The following is an 8,347-nucleotide window of genomic DNA, read 5'->3' as shown; positions in this document are numbered from 1 at the left end:
CTGGAGCTGGGGGAGCTCCTGGTAGGTTCTCCCATCTTTGCCCTGTGGCAGCAGCTCCTACACTCACAGATGGGATGCATCCTGTGACTGCTGTTGGATTGTCTGAGCAAACTGGAAAAACAAGGGTTGCTTTGACCTGCAAGTCAGGAACTGGGGGTTTATCAGGTCATATAGCAAGCGAGTGAAGGGGGCCTATTGGCAGGAATGTTACAGGGGTTCCATCGTGCACAGACTTATCTTCCAAGACTGAGTTCACTACCCTGTGGGGAGACCCCTTCCCATTTCTGTGTCAGAGACAACGTCTGTGCAATGCTGCATGATTCTGCAACAAATTGCCACATGCCGTATGCTTTGTGTAAAACTCAACACAGCACATGGTGCTCTGGGGAAATGCAAGCCACAGGTGAGCTCTGGCTGTGGACACACTGGCCCAGGAGGTGTGAGGGGCTAGGCTGCCTGGAACATGGCCTGAGGAGCCAGCTGTGATATCATAAACCAAACAGATGCACTTTGTCATAGTCTGGCGGTCTCCTGGATGTATACACAGATATACTCTCCAGCATGCTGCTTATGAGTCTGGTGCAGGGCACAGCCTCAGTGTCCTTCCCTCACTTCCACCCATGTCCCTCACAGCATTTCGCACCACCACATAAAATCCAACATCCTCCTCCCTTCCCCCATTTCTCCATCCATTCGCGTGCTCCTAACTGTGGGCAGCAGCACCACAAAGTGAGCTCAGGGGGCTGAGTCACCTGCTGTCTCAGGTCATCCCGCCTCACATCAGTTCCCTTGCTGCCAGCAATTCCCAATCCTCTGATCTCTGTGCCCCCAGGCCCCAGCATCCATGGGGATGACTATGCTGGGACTGGAGGTGTAACATCCACATCAAGGAGACATGCCTGCACTAGCACTGAGCTCACTAGCCTGCTAAAACTAGCAGTGTGGCTGCGGTGTCACAAGCAGCTAGCTGCCCCAGCTATGATCCTATCCGAGACTACAGGCACATACTTGGAGTGGCTAGCTGCTCCCACCTCACTTCTATTTTTAGATTGCCTATTTGATCAGATCTAGCATGGGCCTGTCTCCTGGAGCTGGAAATTACGCCTCCAGCTCCAATGTAGACATAACATTATAGGCAAGGTCTATGGGCAGTGCTGCTGCCTCAGCTACTGGGCAACATGTAAGGCAGTGAGTGTGTCAGAGAAGCCCACCCACACCGGGCCCACCTGCTTCCCACACAGGCAGGTGCCAGCCACTGCTGTCAAATGTTCCAAACCACCATGTATAAACCGAGTGGCTTGGTGAAAGACTGCACCATTCCACACTGCAGGGGCTGCTTGCTGCACCTCAGGCACTCGTCATATCACTGTTTCACTACTAGGATGGTGCTGCATGTTCCTTTGCCCTTGTGGAGATGAAAGTTTGCTGCCCTGTCCCTCAAGCGCTGTGCCCGTAACCTCCCAAAATGCCCTATTCACCTTTTCACTTTCCCAGCTGCAGTTAGAGTTCCTGGACATGGGACTGCCAGCTGAGGGCCCTGCTGGGGACTGCGGTTTCCCCTCGGCCCATCCATGCTTGTGTGGAGTGACAGCCACCATGTTAACCAACACAGCAGGGACTGAACGAGAGCCCTTCAGAGCTGAAGACATGAGTTTCTACAGCTTGAGCTAAAAACTCCATAGAAGGGGCTATAACAAACTCATGTTCTCTGTGAACCCTGCCAGTGCTTCCCCTGCAAGATCCAGAAGTCAGGTCTTTTCGTTCCCTGTTCACAATTCTGATGCAGCATCAACAACATTGAGCGTCGTATTGTAGACCGGACTTCAGGAAGCTGGCAGGGTCTTTGAAACCAGGGATCTCACAAGAAAACTCTTGCTGGTGGCCGCTCTGACAATTTTTCCTAAAATACTTAATCAATGTTAGGAAAAACAAATAAATATGCAATAGACATGTCCAAATCGTATTTTATTTATGTAGATTTTTACCACAGCCTCAATAATAAAATTAATGTACAGTTGTTTCTATTCTTTACTGGACCTAAACAGAAGAGAAACAAATAACGTGCTTGCCATGGTCTTGTCTTTTTTGTTGTTGTTTCTTTTGCTTTTTTGGTTGCTTTTTTAAAAAGACTTGCTAGCTAGTAAGTCTGTTTCTGTGAAAAGTGATGTTTGTTAACATGCTTTGCCCTCTTCCCAGGAAGCTATGGCCACATGCAAAGCCCCTGGTGGCCACATGCAGCCACAGTGGCTGTGTTTGAGAATTGGAACACCAAACAGTTAGGTGCCCTGCTGTCTATTTGAACCCACAGCCTCCAGTTTAGGTGCCTACACAACACAAGGGGAGAGTTAGGCACCTACAAATGGGAGTCACAAAAGCCAGTGGGTTGAGCAAGGAACTGTCTAAACTAGCCAATAGAAAATGCTGAGAAGGGTGGGCATAAGCCCTGCCCCTCAAAGGGACTTTGGCACCTAAGTCTGGGTCAGAGGGAGAGGGCCAGATTCACAAACACAAGCACACTCCTGGAGCTTAGCCCTAAGCCAGCTCAGCCCTTTCTCAAGAAAACTCCAGGTTGTTGAGGCACTGACACCCTAAAACCCAGTAGGTTAAGCCCTTGGCTGGCATGTAGGAAACCTAGGTTCAAATTTCCACTTTGTCTGAGGTTTGAACCCAGCTCTCCCATGTGCCTGCCCTAACTACTGGGCTACGGGGTGTTTGGGGGGGAATCCCTCTTGTGGAGGCCATCCCGCTTTGTATAAAATACTTATGAGTCATTGGAGCAGGGAGGTGGAATTTGAATCTCCCAGGTGAGTCCCCTAACTACTGGGCTACAGTCATTCTTGCTGTCTGGCCCAATGAATTTTTAGGGGATTTTACTGCTGGAAACATAGGTGCCTACAGGGTTAGGCAACAGCTGAACTGAGGCTTTTACGATCTAAATTTTGAACTTAGGTGGCTAAAGTAACAGTCAGAAGTCTACATCCCTTTGTGGTTCTAGTCTCATGTGTCTAATACAGAGCAATCAAGACTGTATTCAAAATAGTGACAGTGGCAGAAGAGTCATTCTCCCAGGGCTGTCATCAGCAGAGCAGGTTCTCAGAATAAAGCCCAGAGAGGACAAGGCCTAGACAGTTCTTGGGGCACATCCCTAGGGTTTGAAGCTCTGGCTTCTTGGTAGAAGAGCAGCTCTGAACAGACCGTGATAGCAGCTTCCATTCAGTATAGACCAGCCAGGGCTTCCAAGGAGCTCTAGGTGTGCACGGGGGTGTGCAGGTGGAGGGGGGCAGCAGGGACCTGTGAACCACTTCGTATCTCTCTCTTTCTTTCAACTCTCTTGCAAAATAGTCTGTGGAGAACACTCACTGGAGGATGTCCTCACCGAGGAGCCCATTGCCCAATTCACTTCAAATTTGGTTAAAAATAACAATTCTGCCCCAGACTTAATCTAATTAGTGCTGAGCCCAGAATCCTTTCACTGGCGACGTAGAGAAAGGGAGTAAAATCAGGCTTCTATGGAAACTCAATTGCAACTTGAGCTCTAGAGTGACTGCCCACACTCAATAATAGGCAAGTAAACACTGAACCCTTTATAGTGCAAGCTGGGGCACAGTGTCTGCCTGCGTGGTAGATTCCCAAGCGTTTGTGTCTGAACTGACTCTGGTAAGTATCTTACGTGTCTTTGTGTTTTATACAAATATAGCAAAAAAATCTACAAAAAATAATAAAACATTTTATTGATTAACTCCCTTCTATCCCAGCACTGTACATCATAATGAAACAATTCAAAACAATTCAAAAGGCACATCAAACAAGACCTTAAAGAGACCCAATCAGCTTACACACTGCACTGGAGTCTGCAGCGTACGCCTTGAGCAGTTATACTAACACTGCAGGCTGCTGTAGCTCAGAGCAGAGGAAACACATTGCTCTGCTTTCTGCGCTTGGCAGTACATTGTGTGTTGCCTGTGTCCCGCCATTGCAGCCAGGCATCGGTCTGTCACACTGTAATAGGGGCAAGAAAAACATTTTTCAAAGTAGGAGGATGTGGCTCTGGGCCCACAAAAGCCTGCCTGGGCTCCCTGGGAGCTGCAGCACCTTTGCTCACATCTTTAAAGTTTGCCTAGAACTAACCCATCAGCAACACTTCACTCCTAGAGCCTGGTGTGTACAGGGTGCACCTCACCTTCCCCCCTACTCCATAGGGAACTGAATACCCTTCCCCTAGCACTTCCAGTGCACTCCCATCTCTGCCAGTGGCAGTAGTTGTAGCTGATCAAACTCTCCATATTTAAGGAGTGGAAGAAAAAGTGACTGTGTGGAAAGATTCAGGAGCTAAGCATGGACTCTGGGGCACTATTAACACAGGCTCCAGGCAGTGGCAGCACCACACACAGCACAGCACAGCAGCCCAAGTGCTCACAGGGCTTCCCAGTCCATGATGGCGTGGCTGCAGCAATCCATTCCAGCGGTGGGTGCAGGCAGTCGCATGTCTTGGTGACTGCAGTGCTCTCTTCTCCGTAGCCCACAGTACACTCATCCATAAAGTAGGAAACACTACACCCTGCAGTGCTGTTTAGTAGTGCTTTCTACTTTATGGGTGACTGCACTGTCTCTCAATCGCCGTGCAGCTCCTCTTCACCCGATCACAGGCTCTCTTCCTCCAGCAGGTCCTTAGAAAGGCCCTGAGTGGCAGCCAGGACCCATCTCCCACTCAGACAAGAAAACAGACCCTGTGGCCATCACAGGGGCAGATTTACAGCTGCTTCCAGTTGGCAGCTGGGTTTTATAATGGAGCAACAGGCCTGTGAGGCTGCTGTCCCCAGGGCTAACTATTCTCCCATAGGAATCAAGATATCCTTGGTCACAGGAGACTGACCCACCCCCCATCCTGGTCCCTCACTCTCCCAGTCCCAGCCAAAGGAGACTCTGCCCTGTGCCCCATCTCAGCCCATCATGTGCTGTGACTGCAAAAGGCTATTTTTGAAACCTTTTCCCACTGATGCGAACTCCAGGTCAGCTCAGCAGGTTGTGGGAACGTGGGCTGGTGCCCCAGGTAAACTGGCCAGCAGCCTTTTAACCACATGGTCATCAGAGCAGCTGCCCACTACATGGAGGGGAGGAATGAGGGGCCTTCCAAGAGACCTGGAGCCTGCCCCACACCTACTCCTACTCTTGCTCCAACCAGGTCTCTGCCTGCATGTGAGGAAATATCCCCAGAAAAGCTAGTGTGGCTGAGGCTCTGCTGATTCACCGATGGCCTTTTCCCCAGGCGGCCCTTACTCTAGGGGGCGACAATGGGAAATTCCTTTATTAGCAAACTGATTGATGTGGAGACAGGCCCTAGTGCACCAAACCCAGAGCCTGAAGCCAGCGAAGCAGACACAGCGTCCTCTTGGAGCAGGAGATTTGGAAGCAAGCAGTGGGGGAACAGCCAGCCAGCCTCCCTCCTCCACCCCCACCCTGGGTTCCTAACGATGGGACACGCAGACAGACAGCCTCCCTCCTCCACCCCCACTCCAGGTTCCTAACGATGGGACACGCAGACAGACAGCCTCCCTCCTCCACCCCCACTCCAGGTTCCTAACGATGGGACACGCAGACAGACAGCCTCCCTCCTCCACCCCCACTCCAGGTTCCTAACGATGGGACACGCAGACAGACAGCCTCCCTCCTCCACCCCCACTCCAGGTTCCTAACGATGGGACACGCAGACAGACAGCCTCCCTCCTCCACCCCCACCCTGGGTTCCTAACGATGGGATACGCAGACAGACAGCCTCCCTCCTCCTCCCTCACTCCAGGTTCCTAACGATGGGACACGCAGACAGACAGCCTCCCTCCTCCACCCCCACTCCAGGTTCCTAACGACGTGGGACAGAACTAACTTCACTACCGACTCTGCCTTGTCAATTCAGGGGAAATATCCTGCCTCCAATGAGCTTGTTACCAGGTCCCTGCTGCTGGGAAAACCCCCTCGCCGAGCCTCACTCACGGACCCACCTGCATTAAGAGCCCTAGGCAGGGACATGGGCACTAGCTAGCCCCAGCTGCCAGCTCCGCCCTGGTTCTAGGACCCTGTCTCCAACAGTCACTGACAGAACTCTGCACTTCTGCTTTTGACACTTCCTCCCTCGCTGCCTGCTCCCTGGGCCCATCCTCCCCTTTCCACAGTCTAAACGAGACCAAAGTAGGCACATAGGATAAGTGCAGCCAAGAGCCCCCTGGGTCCCAGCACCCACCAGGCACATGACCACGAGGCAGTCCCAGCTCCTGGCAAGCACATGGCCATCCAGGCAGTCCCCAGTGGCACACATCTACACAGGCAGCTTCTGGTGGGCACACGGCAACCCAGGCAGGCCCCTGTTCCTGGCAGCACCTAGGCAGGCCTCATTCGACCTGCACATAGCATTAGCTTAAATAAAGCCTTTCAGAGCTTCGGCAGGGAGCCTGCCAGCCTCTGCCTCTGGGGGGAGGTCTTTCTTACCTGGTCAGGTGCTGTCCAACTGCCTCACATCTGGGTCTCAGAAACTGGGCACTGAAGTGGCCTCTTTCAGGGGGAACAATTGACAGTTAAAGGGTAAATGAGCAGACGCAACCCAGACACTGCACTTTACTGGTGCTCCCCAGTCCCCACTCTCTGGTGTGCTCATTCTCTCTGCAAACGCACATACACGGACACTCCCGCACACACAGACAGTCACGCACTTTACACACTCCTTACGAGGGCTATTCTCTGGACTCTGAGCAGCACCCAGAAAGGCAGACCTTCCCCTGTGAAGCTGCAGCATCACTGCCCAAGGAGAGGACAGGGTCATTAGGAGAGTTCTAAATACATTACCAAATTCCGCCTCGGGTATGATGAGGTGTACAGGGTAAAAACCACAATACAATACTGTCAATTGTCTACCCGCTGCCTCTGCTGCTGCTGCTCAGGGTGCAGCATGTTGCACTCATGGTGTCTCAGGAGGAATGGATGCCCCCACCAAAGAGTGAGCCTGCTTTTAACCTCATCCTACCCACGTGGGTTCAACCACAGGAAGAGCCGTAGCTGCTAGAAAGATAACGTGTGTAGCTGTCCCACCCAGTGACACTCCAGCAGTCTGACCGCAGAGTGTTCTCAAGCGACAACTATGCAGAACCACTGCTACTGCAGAAAGACTCACAGGAAGCAAGAAACACTGTTTCAGTCACAGCCATTAAACTCTTTGGAACTTTGCCTTTCGGAGCAACAAACATGTTTTTTCCAAGCATCTGCTTTCCACAGGCCCTTGGTAACTGACTCCCCCTTCCTTCTGGGTTTGTATCCCCAGCTAGTCATTCTCCTTCCTTGACCTATGAAGTCCCAACAGAATCACCAGCTGGATGACTCGCCAGAGCAGCATGGCCCATAGGTAGGTGAGCAGCGCAGATCCTGCAGTGTGGCATCCAGTGACGAAGACAGCAGCACCGCAAGCTAGAGCTAAGGCCTTTTTCCACTGGTGCCTCCAGTTCTCCTCATTCCAGCCAGGAGCTGGAGTTAACTTTAGATCAGTTTGCACTTGAAGCACTAGTTCAAGCACATGCACCTGTTGCAAGTCACAGGCACCTGGCACACAGCTGAAGGAGCTGCAATCCCAGCAAGAGGGCCAGAGCACCAATCTTCCAGAACACAACTAGCAGCCTCAAAGGGGATGTTGCACCATTGCTGGTGGTCAGAATTACTCAGGGGTACAAGGAAAATGGGGCAGGTAGATTGCAATGGCATGTCACTCACTGAGGTCCCAGACTATCACTCACACTGGCTCCATTCTTTACTCCATTGATTTCAATGGGGTATTTCTGGAGTAAGGTATTACTCAGTATGAGTGTGGGTGACAACACTGGACCCCTATTGAATGTGTCCAAAGGTACTCAGGCTACCCGAGGGAGAAGTGGACTGGAGATAAAAGGTTTAGAAACCTGACCTATGAAGAAAGGTTAAAAAAAAAACTGGGCACGTTTAGTCTTTAGAAAAGAATGCTGAAGTGGGGGAGGGGACCTGATAGCCTTCCAATACATTAAGGGGGGAGGGGAGCTCAGTGGTTTGAGTGTTGGCCTGCTAAACCCAGGGTTGTGAGCTCAATCCTTGAGGGGGCCATTTGGGGACTGGTCCTGCTTTGAGCAGGGGGGCAGACTAGCTGATCTCTTGAGGTCCCTTCCAATCCTAATAATCTATGATTCTCTGAAGGGCTGCTCTAAAGAGAAAAAGGATCAATTGTTCTCCATGTCCACTGAAGATAGGACAAGAAATAGTGCACTTAATCTTCAGCAAGGGAGATTTAAGTTAGATATTAGGAAAAACTTTCCAACTATAAAGGTAGTTTCTAAGGGAG

General features: G+C 51.3%; 1 long non-coding RNA gene across 1 annotated transcript; it reads right to left on the bottom strand.

The window, feature by feature from the left end:
* Positions 1–3,707: 3,707 nt before the first annotated feature.
* On the bottom strand, positions 3,708–7,009 carry LOC142045791 (uncharacterized). The gene is made up of 2 exons (XR_012654660.1): positions 5,849–7,009; positions 3,708–5,511 (listed from the first exon to the last, which is right to left on the bottom strand). It is a non-coding gene; the product is annotated as an uncharacterized LOC142045791 (long non-coding RNA).
* Positions 7,010–8,347: the final 1,338 nt, after the last annotated feature.

Source organism: Chelonoidis abingdonii, chromosome 20, assembly GCF_003597395.2.
Source record: "Chelonoidis abingdonii isolate Lonesome George chromosome 20, CheloAbing_2.0, whole genome shotgun sequence".
NCBI classification, from domain to species: Eukaryota; Metazoa; Chordata; order Testudines; family Testudinidae; genus Chelonoidis; species Chelonoidis abingdonii.
The sequence above is the reverse complement of the archived record's forward strand: the minus strand, read 5'-3'. Positions and strand labels throughout refer to the sequence as shown.